The following is a 16867-nucleotide window of genomic DNA, read 5'->3' on the forward strand; positions in this document are numbered from 1 at the left end:
CAACCGATATTCTGCAAAAGACAAAAGGGAAGGTTTGTAGGTGCGGCTTATTTAATGACCAAGTTAAGCCCTCGCATGGCTTTCCAAAATGATGCACCCCCATCAACGGCCAATGTCACTGGCAGGGAAGAGGTTAAACACTAGGGGGGCGATCAAGAGGTTAAGTGTGTTCTCTGGGCGTGTTCTAACTGTAGGGGGGATGGGCTCACTAGAACATGACAGCAATCACTGGGAGCAGTAGACATGTTGCTAGGCAGAACAGGGAAATTCCTTGTTTACATCTCCCTGTTCTGCCTCTCCGTGCCACGAACGCGGGCCACCGGCGGACATCGAAATTCGTTTAGTTTCGCTTTGTTTATTCAGTTTCAAATTTGATTAAAATTTTCTGAATTTGGTCGAATTGAAGTAAATTAGACTGAATTTGAAAATTTTGAATTGGCATTCGAATTCAAATTTATTCTATTCGAAATTCAAATTTCAGAACATGGTTAAATTCTTTCCATTTTATTCTATTATTTTGTTTTTCTCTATTCTAATCTATTCTATTTCAATTCAAATTTTTTCAATTTGAATTTTGGAAGACGCTTATATTCTTTCTATTTTATTCTATGCTAGTCTATTCTATTGTTTTTCTATTCTATTCTTTTCTATTCTGTTCAAATTTTAATTTTTTCTATTTGAAATTCAAATTTCAGAAGACGGTTATATTCTTTTTATTTTCTTTTATTGTTTCTTTCTATTCTATTCTTTTCTATTCTATTCAAATTTATTATTTGAAATTCGATTTTGGACGACTATTCTATTTTATTCTATTCTATTTCATTTTTTTTTTCTATTGTGTTCTAATGTATTCTATTCGAATTTGAATTTATTCTATTCAGAATTCGAATTTTGGAAGTTGGTTATATTTTTTTTTCCATTTTATTTTATTCTATTCTTTTTTTCTATTCTTTTCTAATCTATTCTATTCAAATATATTCTATTCGAATTTCAGAAGACGGTTATATTTTTTCAATTTGTATTCCATTCTATGTTTTTTCTTCTATTCTATTCTTTTCTAATATATTCTATTTCTTATTTGCTATTCTATTCTGTTCTGTTTTACGCTATTCTTTTCCATTCTATTTTATTCTATTTGAATTTCAGAAGACGGTTATATTTTTTCTATTTTATTCTATTCTATTTTTATTCCAGTCTATAGTTCTTTTCTATTCTATTCTTTTCTAATATATTCTATTTCTTATTTTCTATTCTTTTCTATTTTATTCTTTTATTTTTTATTCTGTTCTATTTTAAACTATTCTTTTGTATTACTTTATTTTTGTTATTCTATTCTATTTTATTCTCTTCTTTTTTTATTTTTAAATCTGTTCTGTTTTAGTCCATTCTGTTCTATTCTTTTATTTTCTACTCTATTTTTCTCCTATTCTTGTTTTCAAATTTGATTTCATTTTCAAATTCGATTTAATTCGAATTTTGGACGAAATTTAGTTTTATTATTTATTTCTGATTTGTTTAAATTTGTTACTATTGTCATTTGGAAATTCGGATACATCTGAATCTCTAAAAAAAAAAAAAAGAAAAAACTTGTCTGAATTTCGATTTGGAATAAAATGAATGACACACGTCTAGGATAATGTCCAACCACAAGCTCTCTTAGGAAGTCTTTGTCAATCTTTACCCCACAGGAACCCTTAAAATATTTTTTCAGGTCTTGGGAACCACCCGCTAAAGAATATTATATGTACAGTGTGTGGAACGGTCACTAAATTTTAGAACGTTTTAAGCAGCCGCGGGAAGCCTTCTAGTGGAGAAAGGCCACCCTAAGGGCTCATTCAAACCCACGCACCAATTCCATGGCAACGCTCGTCAGTGCATCATCTGCTCAAAACAATAAAGACCATTGAAAATGGAGGTGCATGAGTGTGAATACAACCCGAAGGTTCACATCTGAATAAACTGCTATGAGGTTCAGACAAGAAACTATGTCTTTATATAATCTCGAGAACTACAGCGAACAAGCCAACATTTCACCACCCAACGTTCCTTCTCTACCTTGTCTGTATCATGCTCACCTGTATGGTCAGCTCTCCTACCACCTAACCTCCTAGAGCAGTGGTCATCAACCCTGTCCTCAGGGCCCACTAACAGGCCAGGTTTGCAAGATAACCGAAATACATCTCAGGCGATATCATTTGCTGCTCAGTGATTGCAGTATTCTGCATCTCCCCCCAAGGTAATACATAAAACCTGGCCTGTTGGTGGGCCCCGAGGACAGGGTTGATGACCACTGCTCTAGAGCTCTGCCATGGTTACAGCTGACCTTGGTTTGTGTAACCATCTTCTATGGGGCACATGCACAGAGGGGACACTTCTATGAATTTCTGATTTTAGGTGTCCCGTCCCCTCCTCGTTCTCTCCTCCTTGGTAAAAGCTACCTCACCCTCTAAAAAAATTTGCACAATGCTTACTGGGAATAATGTGAAAATGTGCTATAGATTTGGGCAGACCAGGGGGGACAAGGTGACTTTGTGGATATCAGATGCAATGGCAATGAAGGGTGAGCCAGTTTTGCCATAATAACATGTAGCACAAGGGGCCATGGAAGATAAGCCCATGGTATGGTGTAGATCCAGCCCTGACAGTCTCTGGGGGAAATAGAAGATAAGACCATGGTATCGGGTGGATCCTACCCCAGCGAGTCTCCAGGGGCCAAAGAATATAAGGCCATGGTATGATGCAGATCCAACCCTGGCAGTGACAGGATGCCAATGAAGATATGGCCATGGTATGGCATGGATCCAGACCTGACAGTCTCCAGGGGCCATAGAAGATAAGGCCATGGTATAGTTTGGATTCAGCCCTGGCAGGGACAGGTTGCAATAGAAGATAAAGCCATGTTATGGTGTGGATCCAGCCCCTGACAGTCTCCGGGGGCCATAGAACATAAGGCCATGGTATGGTGTGGATCCAGCCCTGACAGTGACAGAGGGACATACAGTATCTAACAAAAGTAAGTACACCCCTCAGTCACATTTGACATGTGACAACACTGAAGAAATGACACTTTGCTACATGAAAAGATAGAAGAAAAGATTTACAAAAGTGTGAGGGGTCTACTCAATTTTGTGAGATACTGTAGAAGATAAGCCCATGGTATGGTGTGGGTTCAGCCCTGACAGTCTCCAGAGGCCATAGAAGATAAGGCCATGGTATGGTGTTGAGCCAACCCTGGCAGTGACAGGGTGCCATAGAAGATGAGCTCTGACAGTCTCCAGGGGCCATAGAAGAAAGGGCTATGCAATGATGTGGATCTAGCCCTGACAGTGACAGAAGGACATAGAAAATAAGGCCATGGTATGGTGTTGATCCAACCCTGGCAGTGACAGGATGCCATAGAAGATAAGGCTATTGGATGGCATGGATCCAGTCCTGACAGTGACAGGAACAATAGAAGATAAGGCCATGGTATGCTTTGGATCCAACCCTGACAGTGACAGGATGCCATAGAAGATAAGGCCATGGTATTACGTTGTTTTAGCCCTGACAGTCTTTGGGGGCCATAGAAGATAAGGCACTGACAGGGAGCCATAGAAGATAAGGCCATGGAATGGTGTGGATCCAGCCCTGACAGTGACAGGGGTGAAAGAAGATAAGGCCATGGGATGGTGTGGATCCAGCCCTGACAGTGACAGGGGTCAAAGAAGATAAGGCCATGGGATGGTGTGGATCCAGCCCTGACAGTGACAGGGGTGAAAGAAGATAAGGCCATGGGATGGTGTGGATCCAGCCCTGACAGTGACAGGGGTCAAAGAAGATAAGGCCATGGGATGGTGTGGATCCAGCCCTGACAGTGACAGGGGTCAAAGAAGATAAGGCCATGGGATGGTGTGGATCCAGCCCTGACAGTGACAGGGGTCAAAGAAGATAAGGCCATGGGATGGTGTGGATTCAGCTCTGATAGTGGCAGGGGTCATAGAAGGTAAGGCCATGGGATGGTGTGGATTCAGCTCTGATAGTGGCAGGGGTCATAGAAGGTAAGGCCATGGGATGGTGTGGATTCAGCTCTGACAGTGGCAGGGGTCATAGAAGATAAGGCCGTGGTATGGTGTTGTTCCAGTCTAGGCAGTGACAGAGACCATAGAAGATAAAGCCGTGGTATGACGTGGATCCAGCTCTGATAGTGACAGGGAGACTAGAATATAAGGCCATGGGATGGTATTGATCCAACCCAGGTAGTGACAGGATGCCATAAAAAAATAAGGCCAAAGGATGGCATGGACCCAGCTCTGACAGTGGCAGAGGGCCATAGAAGATAAGGGCCTGGTATGGTGTGGATCCAGCCCTGACATTCACACAATTCAGAAATGCCATTGGAGGGACACACAGTATACGGGAAACTCTTAACTCTGTTACCTAAACAAATGTAAAGGTGAAAAAAAATCCGACCAACAACCATTCCACATGGAACACGGGATTTTATGGATTTTATGGCATTCATGCTTCAGCAATAAACTGAAACCTTTATCACCCAGTAAGGCATTCCTCCTTCTTCTCCTATTCAGTCATATATTAATTACTAACGTATACCAGGAACCTGCACCCGACAGCTTCTCAATCTTGTGCCTTAGGGTCACCATACACATACAGTCTGACCATACAATCCCTGAACAATCACGTTTAGATAACTATCCTCATGTAATATGAGGAACCTGAATCTGAAATGTCCAATCAAATCAAAATATATTCAATCAGGCAGGCCCTGGCACGACCACATGCTTGTTGGTAGAGCTAAAGCAGATTGTACAACCAGATTGTAACTTGTGTGGTTAGCTTTAGCACACTGATTTTAAAGCTGAAATTCTCACCCCATGTGTTCCGTCTTCTCCCTGTATGTAAAATTTAAAGTTGTCTTTAAAGTTAAAGTACAAAAATGCTTACGTGTGAAAGCTGAAAACTTTCATTCAAATCTATTCCTCAATAGCTAAAAAGGATATAAATCCAGTTGGTGTGCACCAAATGCCTTTGCATTCTAAGTGGCGATCTGATACTGTTGGAATAACTCTTCTGCCTCACCATTGCTTTCAGACAGATCGGAGGACTCTGATCGTGCATCCGCAATGTCTTTCTCCAAGCTGGCAAGACAATCGCCGACAAAATCTCAACTGCTTTGCTTTCCAAAGTTGGAGACATCCTTCATTAAAGGGGAGGACCACATCCTCAAGAGGGTTGAAGAAAGTGAGGATTGCCTGGAGGCTATCTCTAAGGCAACCTCAGATCTTCAAGACATGGGCCACCACACATACTGTAGATCACATGGATGGTGGCCTACGAGGTTGAAAAACAGGTAGGTGAAACAATCTGTGGATCTGGGGCTTACCCGTGGCCACCCAGGATGTGGATATGCCAGATGCATTGCAGGGTATATTCAAGGCCAGCCGCTACCAGACTTCCATGAGTATTATGTGGTCTTATATGCTCCATTGGAAAGTTCTCTTTGTGCTTCATTACTCTCTGCTATAATGTGGGTTCCAGGTTATTATCAATCAACCGTTTCCTTAAACATCTGCTTTTGTGGACACTGTTCTAGATATTATGACTTAGGAGTCACCATGCCTCTGGTCGTTCCCCCCTTCCCCTTCCTTCCCAGATGACCCCTTCCCATTCTTTGTCCTATGTCGGTGTATTTAGTCTTTACCTTTCGAACAAGTGGCCACTGCCCCCACCTATAACTGTTCTTTGCAGCAAGGAGCCCTGGAAGGGCGACATATGTCAAACAAAGAGATTTCCAAGCTCAAACTTACCAACCAGCCCGCGACCAACCGAACTGACCTGTCTAACAATATGCGTTAAGAACAGGGTTTTAGTCTGCACACATTTGGAAAATACATGCGTAAGCTGCAGAGCCCCGTCAAGGCTCCCTGTATTTAGTCTTTACCTTTGTCTATATCTTTAACATGTCCTTATGTCTTTATTTCAACCCATCAATCATTGATAATTAACCGCTTCCCGCCCGGCGGCCATCAAATGACGGCTGGGCGGCGCGGCTCTCGTTCTGGGTGGACGTCATATCCCAGAACGACCACTCTTGCGCGCCCTTGGGGGGGGTCTTTGCGGCGATCGGTGGTGTGGTGCGTCAGTCTGACACACCGCTACACCGATCTCGGTAAAGAGCCTCTGACGGAGGCTCTTTACCATGTGATCAGCTGTGTCCAATCATGGCTTATCACGGTCTAAATGCACATTGTCAGTGCCCATCAGTGCCACCTCATTGGTGCCACTTCATCGGTCCCGCCTTATCAGTGCCCATCAGTGCTGCCTTATCAGTGCCCGTCAGTGAAGGAGAAAAATTACTTATTTACAAAATTTTATAACAGAAACAAAAAAAAAACTTATTTTTTTTTCAAATTTTTAGGTCTTTTTTTATTTGTTTAGCAAAAAAATTAAAAACACAGAGGTGATCAAATACCACCAAAAGAAAGCTCTATTTGTGGGAACAAAATGATAAAAATTATGTTTGGGTACAGTGTAGTATGACTGCGCAATTGTCATTTAAACAGCGACAGCGCTGAAAGCTGAAAATTGGCCTGGGCAGGAAAGGGGTGTAAGTGCTCCCCCGGTATTGAGGTGGTTAAATTGGTATGGTGCAAGCAAAGAGCCATATTAGACATGAGCAGAATGGAAAGATTTGTTTAGTTTCGAATAGATTCGTTATGTTACTAAATTGGTTTTGTGGATTTGTTTTGGAATTTGTTTAGTTATATTTTGTTTATTAATATTTCAATAAATTCCAAATTTTCGGAACTATTGAAATGTGTTAAGAATAGCTGGTTGTTAAGATTAATGACTCACCAGCTGTCAGTGGGCTCCCTCTCTGACAGCTGAAATGTAAACCAAAAAAATGCCGGCAAAGAAAAATTCTGAAAGAACAGGGTGGGGGGTCAGGTCTCGTATGCATTTTAAGGGGAACCCCATGCCAACATTAAAAAAATGATATGTGCTCCCCCCCCAAAATCCATACCAGGCCCTTATTGGAGCATTCAGGCCAGGAAAGAATGGGGGATAAGCAAAAACCTTCCCCCCTCCTGAACCATACTAGGCCACATGTCCCCAACATGGGGGGGGTTGCTTTGGGGCAGGGGGGCTCTGCCCCCCCAGAGCACCTTTTCCCCATGTTGATAGGGACATGGGCCTCTTCCCCACTTCCCCTGGCCCGGTGGTTGTGGGGTGCAGGGGTGACTTTCTAAAATCTGGAAGCCCCCTTTAACAAGGAGGCCCCCAGATCCCGCCCCCCCCTATGTGAATGAGTATGGGGTACATTGTACCCCTACCCATTCACCAACAAAGTGTAAAAAGTAAACAAAAACACAACAACAGTTTTTGACAAGTCCTCTATTAAGAAACAACAAATAAATGTCCACCGAAAAGGAAGGGGCGGATTGGGGGGGGGGGGGGGGGGGGGACAGATTGGGGGGGACAGATTGGGGGGACAGATTGGGGGGGACAGATTGGGGGGGACCCCCACCCTGTCAACCTGCTTTTTTCTGTATTTTTCATTGCCGGCATTCTTTCAATTACATTTGATCTGTCATATATTATTCTTGGAAGTCTGGTAGGGCCAGATCCCCATCCTTCCTAGATCTAGGCAGCACCCTATGGGAGAAATGGCTTAGACTTGTGCTATTCATTTTGGTCCAAATATAAATTTGGCCAAATTATTCCGATATTCGGATGAAATGAAATTGGTTATTATTTCATAAACAAATATTAGTCCGAATTTATATTCAGACTGAAACAAATTGCACATGTCTAAGCCATATCTCCCATAGGTTGCTGACTAGATCTAGGAAGGTTGGGCATCTGGCCCTACTAGACTTCCAAGAGTAATATATGGCCTCGATGTTATTTAAATTTGTTGATTGGTCTTTTAATGACTCTCAAAACTCACGGGCTCCTTTGGAAAGTTTTTTTCTGCTCTGGTACTCTCTGCTATTACGTGGGTTCCTCACCATACCAGGCTATTATCAACTGCTAGCTTCCCACTTATGTGGTTCACTCTCTAAGGCCGCGTACACACGGTCGGACTTTTCAGCTACAAAAGTCCGTCAGCCCGTCCGACAGACTTTCGACGGACTTTCGACAGACTTTCGACGGACTTTCTAACGACCGGACTTGCCTACATACGTTCACACCAAAGTCCGACGGATTGGTACGTGATGACGTACATCGGACTAAAATAAGGAAGTTGATAGCCAGTAGCCAATAGCTGCCCTAGCGTCATTTTTTGTCCGTCGGACTAGCATACAGACGAGCGGATTTCTGGGTCCGGCGGAGTTACGACGTAAAGATTTGAAGCATGTTTCAAATCTAAAGTCCGTCAGATTTGCGGCTGGAAAAGTCAGCTGAAAGTCCGGGGAAGCCCACACACGATCGGATTGTCCGCCAGACATGGTCCGTCGGCGTCCGTCGGACTTTTGTAGCCGAAAAGTCCGACCGTGTGTACGCGGCATAAGACTTATTGCACAAGGAATAACTTTTCAAAAAAATTTGTTACTGTTTCATTTGGAGATTCGGATGTAACACCAAAAATTTATCCCCAAGCCATATCTCCCAGAGGGTGCTGACTAGATCACATCGTCATACCCACATCCCACATAATACCAGGGTATTATCAACTGCTAGCCCCCCACTTATGTGGTCCAGGTCCACCCTCTAATGCCCTGTACACACGGTCGGATTTTCAGATGGAAAATTCCGACCGTGTGTGGGCTCCATCACACATTTTCCATAGGAATTTCCGACACACAAAGTTTGAGAGCAGGATATAAAATTTTCCGACAACAAAATCCGTTGTCGGAAATTTACGATGGTGTGTACAAAAATCTGACACACAAAGTACCACGAATGCTCAGAATAAATTAAGAGATGAAAGCTATTGGCCACTGCCCCGTTTATAGTCCCGACGTACGTGTTTTACGTCACCGCGTTCAGAACGATCGGATTTTCCGACAACTTTGTCAGACCGTGTGTATGCAAGACAAGTTTGAGCCAACATCCGTCGGAAAAAATCCATGGATTTTGTTGTTGGAATGTCCGATCAATGTCCGATCATGTGTACAGGGCATAAGACTTTCACAAGGGATTTCTTTGGCCTTACAACTCTCAGTCCTTTCTCATTACCGGAAATAATCATTTTGCAATAGGTGCACTAACTTGTTCCCTAGAATGTGTACATTTGTAGGCACTGTTCTAGATATTATGACCTAAGTCTTGAGGAGAACCGCCATGCCTCTTCCCTCTTCCATCCCAGTGACCCCCTTCCCACCACTTGTCCAATGTCAGTCTACTAGTCCTTCCCTCTGTCTTATGTCTTGGGATGTACGCCTTCTGATCTACAATGGTTGACCCTTATTTTAACATATGTAGCACACCTCCACCTCCACTGGTGAACTTAGCCTTGTTCCCCCAGTTAGAGCACACATAGCCAGGCGCATAGCATTTTCTTCATTCTTTCACTGGCTCAAATGAACAGTCTAGGGGTGTCTTTTTTTAGGGTTTTATTGGAACAAAAAAATTGGATGGGTTGAGGGAGCAGGGATACCCCAGGAATTAAGAACTCAACACTTTGAAGGCTCTTCTCTAGTTTGCTGAGCTATGCAGAAATGTCCCACAGAGTCTCTAATGCTGACTGGTGACCAAAAAAAACTACACACAGTCACTAACTTCCAGCACTGGGGTCATTTACTTACATGACCACAAGATCATCAGTTGCCTCCTTCCGATATCCACCGAGCACTCTCCAGTGAGGGAGACAGGAACTCACACCATCATAGGACACCTTTCCCCCAACTTCCTCCTGGTGCTCTCCAGTGACCTTCTCTGGTCCTAAATGAACTCCAGGACTAAACTTTTCTGAATAGGCCCTCCCGCTAAAACCTCAGCTGGGACTTTAGTGACTTCTGGATGACACCTTCAGAAAACCTGCCTAAGGGGCAGAGCCCCTGCACGGGGGTCTCCTCCAGCAAGACTGAACCCAGGTACTCTGCTGTACTGCCTCGGGCCCCATACTATTTATGTGCTCTTCCACCACCTTCTGGGCACACCTACCCAGGGATTGGCTGGAGTTCCATAAATATTCACCATGCCATAACATCTGGGGGCGTGTAATTGGCCCTACATTTATTCTGTAGCAGGACAACCACTCCAAACATACAGCCAATGTCATTAGGAACTGTGTTCAGTGTAAAGAACAACAAGAAGTCCTGGAAGTGATGGTTTGGCCTCCACAGAGCCCTGATCTCACCATCATGGAGTCTATCTGGGATGACATGAAGAGACAGAAGGATTGAAGGCAGCCGACATCCACAGAAGATCTGTGCTTAGTTCACCAAGATGTAGGACAACATAGGACAACCTACCTTCTTTTACTTTCCATTTTGTTAATTGATAAAAAAAAAAAAAAAAAAAAAAAACGATTAACACTTCTATTTCTGAAAGCATTCTTCATTTACAGCATCACACCTGCATAATACCTTTTCACAGGACTGTATATTTTGTGGTAGACATCTGGAGGAGCACAAACTAAGGAAATGTTGCAATGGGGGAAATTAAAGGCAAATGCACTTAAAAAAAATATTTATTCCCAATAAAAAAGAAAATTAAGATATATGTACCGAAATTTACTACCATATTAAAGCCTGATCTAAGAAAAATGATGCATAAAACACATAAAGCACAAACGCTAAAAAATATAAACCAAGAGATTGGTGAAACAAATAGAACACTCTGGGACTGAAGGGGTTAAGAAACTCATTGCATCTGAGAGACGTCCAGATACAATGTATGGAGATGATGAGGATACAATGTATGGAGATGATGAAGATACAATGTATGGAGATGATGAAGATACAATGTATGGAGATGATGAGGATACAATGTATGGAGATGATGAGGATACAATGTATAGAGATGAGGAGGATACAATGTATGGAGATGATGAGGATACAATGTATGGAGATGATGAGGATACAATGTATAGAGATGAGGAGGATACAATGTATGGAGATGATGAGGATACAATGTATAGAGATGATGAGGATACAATGTATGGAGATGATGAGGATACAATGTATAGAGATGAGGAGGATACAATGTATGGAGATGATGAGGATACAATGTATATAGATGATGAGGATACAATGTATGGAGATGATGAGGATACAATGTATAGAGATGATGAGGATACAATGTATATAGATGATGAGGATACAATGTATATAGATGATGAGGATACAATGTATGGAGATGATGAGGATACAATGTATGGAGATGAGGAGGATACAATGTATGGAGATGATGAAGATACAATGTATGGAGATGATGAAGATACAATGTATGGAGATGATGGGGATACAATGTATGAAGATGATGAGGATACAATGTATGGAGATGAGGAGGATACAATGTATAGAGATGAGGAGGATACAATGTATAGAGATGATGAGGATACAATGTATAGAGATGAGGAGGATACAATGTATAGAGATGAGGAGGATACAATGTATAGAGATGATGAGGATACAATGTATAGAGATGATGAGGATACAATGTATGGAGATGATGAGGATACAATGTATAGAGATGATGAGGATACAATGTATAGAGATGATGAGGATACAATGTATGGAGATGAGGAGGATACAATGTATAGAGATGAGGAGGATACAATGTATAGAGATGATGAAGATACAATGTATGGAGATGATGAGGATACAATGTATAGAGATGATGAGGATACAATGTATAGAGATGATGAGGATACAATGTATGGAGATGATGAGGATACAATGTATGGAGATGAGGAGGATACAATGTATGGAGATGATGAGGATACAATGTATATAGATGATGAGGATACAATGTATGGAGATGATGAGGATACAATGTATAGAGATGATGAGGATACAATGTATATAGATGATGAGGATACAATGTATATAGATGATGAGGATACAATGTATGGAGATGATGAGGATACAATGTATGGAGATGATGAGGATACAATGTATGGAGATGAGGAGGATACAATGTATGGAGATGATGAGGATACAATGTATGGAGATGATGAGGATACAATGTATAGAGATGATGAGGATACAATGTATAGAGATGAGGAGGATACAATGTATAGAGATGAGGAGGATACAATGTATAGAGATGATGAGGATACAATGTATGGAGATGATGAGGATACAATGTATGGAGATGATGAGGATACAATGTATGGAGATGATGAGGATACAATGTATGGAGATGATGAGGATACAATGTATGGAGATGATGAAGATACAATGTATGGAGATGATGAGGATACAATGTATGGAGATGAGGAGGATACAATGTATAGAGATGAGGAGGATACAATGTATAAGATGATGAGGATACAATGTATAGAGATGATGAAGATACAATGTATGGAGATGATGAGGATACAATGTATGGAGATGATGAGGATACAATGTATAGAGATGAGGAGGATACAATGTATGGAGATGATGAGGATACAATGTATAGAGATGATGAAGATACAATGTATGGAGATGATGGGGATACAATGTATGGAGATGATGAGGATACAATGTATGGAGATGATGAGGATACAATGTATAGAGATGAGGAGGATACAATGTATAGAGATGAGGAGGATACAATGTATGGAGATGATGGGGATACAATGTATAGAGATGATGAGGATACAATGTATAGAGATGATGAGGATACAATGTATGGAGATGATGAGGATACAATGTATAGAGATGATGAGGATACAATATATAGAGATGATGAGGATACAATGTATAGAGATGATGAGGATACAATGTATAGAGATGATGAGGATACAATGTATAGAGATGATGAGGATACAATGTATGGAGATGATGAGGATACAATGTATAGAGATGAGGAGGATACAATGTATGGAGATGATGAGGATACAATGTATAGAGATGATGAGGATACAATGTATAGAGATGAGGAGGATACAATGTATGGAGATGATGAGGATACAATGTATAGAGATGAGGAGGATACAATGTATAGAGATGAGGAGGATACAATGTATGGAGATGATGAGGATACAATGTATAGAGATGATGAGGATACAATGTATAGAGATGATGAGGATACAATGTATGGAGATGAGGAGGATACAATGTATGGAGATGATGAGGATACAATGTATAGAGATGATGAGGATACAATGTATAGAGATGATGAGGATACAATGTATAGAGATGAGGAGGATACAATGTATGGAGATGATGAGGATACAATGTATGGAGATGATGAGGATACAATGTATAGAGATGAGGAGGATACAATGTATAGAGATGATGAGGATACAATGTATAGAGATGATGAGGATACAATGTATAGAGATGAGGAGGATACAATGTATGGAGATGATGAGGATACAATGTATAGAGATGATGAGGATACAATGTATAGAGATGAGGAGGATACAATGTATAGAGATGATGAGGATACAATGTATAGAGATGATGAGGATACAATGTATAGAGATGAGGAGGATACAATGTGTAGAGATGAGGAGGATACATGTATAGAGATGATGAGGATACAATGTATAGAGATGATGAGGATACAATGTATAGAGATGATGAGGATACAATGTATGGAGATGATGAGGATACAATGTATAGAGATGATGAGGATACAATGTATGGAGATGATGAAGATACAATGTATAAGATGATGAGGATATAATGTATAGAGATGATGAGGATACAATGTATAGAGATGATGAGGATACAATGTATGGAGATGATGGGGATACAATGTATAGAGATGATGAGGATACAATGTATAGAGATGATGAGGATACAATGTATGGAGATGATGAGGATACAATGTATAGAGATGATGAGGATACAATATATAGAGATGATGAGGATACAATGTATAGAGATGATGAGGATACAATGTATAGAGATGATGAGGATACAATGTATAGAGATGATGAGGATACAATGTATGGAGATGATGAGGATACAATGTCTAGAGATGAGGAGGATACAATGTATGGAGATGATGAGGATACAATGTATAGAGATGAGGAGGATACAATGTATGGAGATGATGAGGATACAATGTATAGAGATGATGAGGATACAATGTATAGAGATGAGGAGGATACAATGTATGGAGATGATGAGGATACAATGTATAGAGATGAGGAGGATACAATGTATAGAGATGAGGAGGATACAATGTATGGAGATGATGAGGATACAATGTATAGAGATGAGGAGGATACAATGTATAGAGATGATGAGGATACAATGTATGGAGATGATGAGGATACAATGTATAGAGATGATGAGGATACAATGTATAGAGATGATGAGGATACAATGTATAGAGATGAGGAGGATACAATGTATAGAGATGATGAGGATACAATGTATAGAGATGATGAGGATACAATGTATGGAGATGAGGAGGATACAATGTATGGAGATGATGAGGATACAATGTATAGAGATGATGAGGATACAATGTATAGAGATGATGAGGATACAATGTATAGAGATGAGGAGGATACAATGTATGGAGATGATGAGGATACAATGTATGGAGATGATGAGGATACAATGTATAGAGATGAGGAGGATACAATGTATAGAGATGATGAGGATACAATGTATAGAGATGATGAGGATACAATGTATAGAGATGAGGAGGATACAATGTATGGAGATGATGAGGATACAATGTATAGAGATGATGAGGATACAATGTATAGAGATGATGAGGATACAATGTATAGAGATGAGGAGGATACAATGTATAGAGATGATGAGGATACAATGTATAGAGATGATGAGGATACAATGTATAGAGATGAGGAGGATACAATGTATAGAGATGAGGAGGATACATGTATAGAGATGATGAGGATACAATGTATAGAGATGATGAGGATACAATGTATAGAGATGATGAGGATACAATGTATGGAGATGATGAGGATACAATGTATAGAGATGATGAGGATACAATGTATGGAGATGATGAAGATACAATGTATAAGATGATGAGGATATAATGTATAGAGATGATGAGGATACAATGTATAGAGATGATGAGGATACAATGTATAGAGATGAGGAGGATACAATGTATAGAGATGAGGAGGATACAATGTATAGAGATGATGAAGATACAATGTATAGAGATGATGAGGATACAATGTATATAGATGATGAGGATACAATGTATGGAGATGATGAGGATACAATGTATGGAGATGAGGAGGATACAATGTATAGAGATGAGGAGGATACAATGTATAGAGATGATGAGGATACAATGTATAGAGATGATGAGGATACAATGTATAGAGATGATGGGGATACAATGTATAGAGATGATGAGGATACAATGTATAGAGATGATGAGGATACAATGTATAGAGATGATGAGGATACAATGTATGGAGATGATGAGGATACAATGTATAGAGATGATGAGGATACAATGTATAAGATGATGAGGATACAATGTATAAGATGATGAGGATACAATGTATAGAGATGATGAGGATACAATGTATAGAGATGATGAGGATACAATGTATGGAGATGATGAGGATACAATGTATAAGATGATGAGGATACAATGTATAGAGATGATGAGGATACAATGTATAGAGATGATGAGGATACAATGTATAGAGATGATGAAGATACAATGTATGGAGATGATGAGGATACAATGTATAAGATGATGAGGATACAATGTATAGAGATGATGAGGATACAATGTATAGAGATGATGAAGATACAATGTATGGAGATGATGGGGATACAATGTATGGAGATGATGAGGATACAATGTATGGAGATGATGAGGATACAATGTATAGAGATGAGGAGGATACAATGTATAGAGATGAGGAGGATACAATGTATGGAGATGATGGGGATACAATGTATAGAGATGATGAGGATACAATGTATAGAGATGATGAGGATACAATGTATGGAGATGATGAGGATACAATGTATAGAGATGATGAGGATACAATATATAGAGATGATGAGGATACAATGTATAGAGATGATGAGGATACAATGTATAGAGATGATGAGGATACAATGTATAGAGATGATGAGGATACAATGTATGGAGATGATGAGGATACAATGTATAGAGATGAGGAGGATACAATGTATGGAGATGATGAGGATACAATGTATAGAGATGATGAGGATACAATGTATAGAGATGAGGAGGATACAATGTATGGAGATGATGAGGATACAATGTATAGAGATGAGGAGGATACAATGTATAGAGATGAGGAGGATACAATGTATGGAGATGATGAGGATACAATGTATAGAGATGATGAGGATACAATGTATAGAGATGATGAGGATACAATGTATGGAGATGAGGAGGATACAATGTATGGAGATGATGAGGATACAATGTATAGAGATGATGAGGATACAATGTATAGAGATGATGAGGATACAATGTATAGAGATGAGGAGGATACAATGTATGGAGATGATGAGGATACAATGTATGGAGATGATGAGGATACAATGTATAGAGATGAGGAGGATACAATGTATAGAGATGATGAGGATACAATGTATAGAGATGATGAGGATACAATGTATAGAGATGAGGAGGATACAATGTATGGAGATGATGAGGATACAATGTATAGAGATGATGAGGATACAATGTATAGAGATGATGAGGATACAATGTATAGAGATGAGGAGGATACAATGTATAGAGATGAGGAGGATACATGTATAGAGATGAT

Source organism: Aquarana catesbeiana, linkage group LG05 (assembly GCF_042186555.1).
Source record: "Aquarana catesbeiana isolate 2022-GZ linkage group LG05, ASM4218655v1, whole genome shotgun sequence".
Classification (NCBI taxonomy): Eukaryota; Metazoa; Chordata; class Amphibia; order Anura; family Ranidae; genus Aquarana; species Aquarana catesbeiana.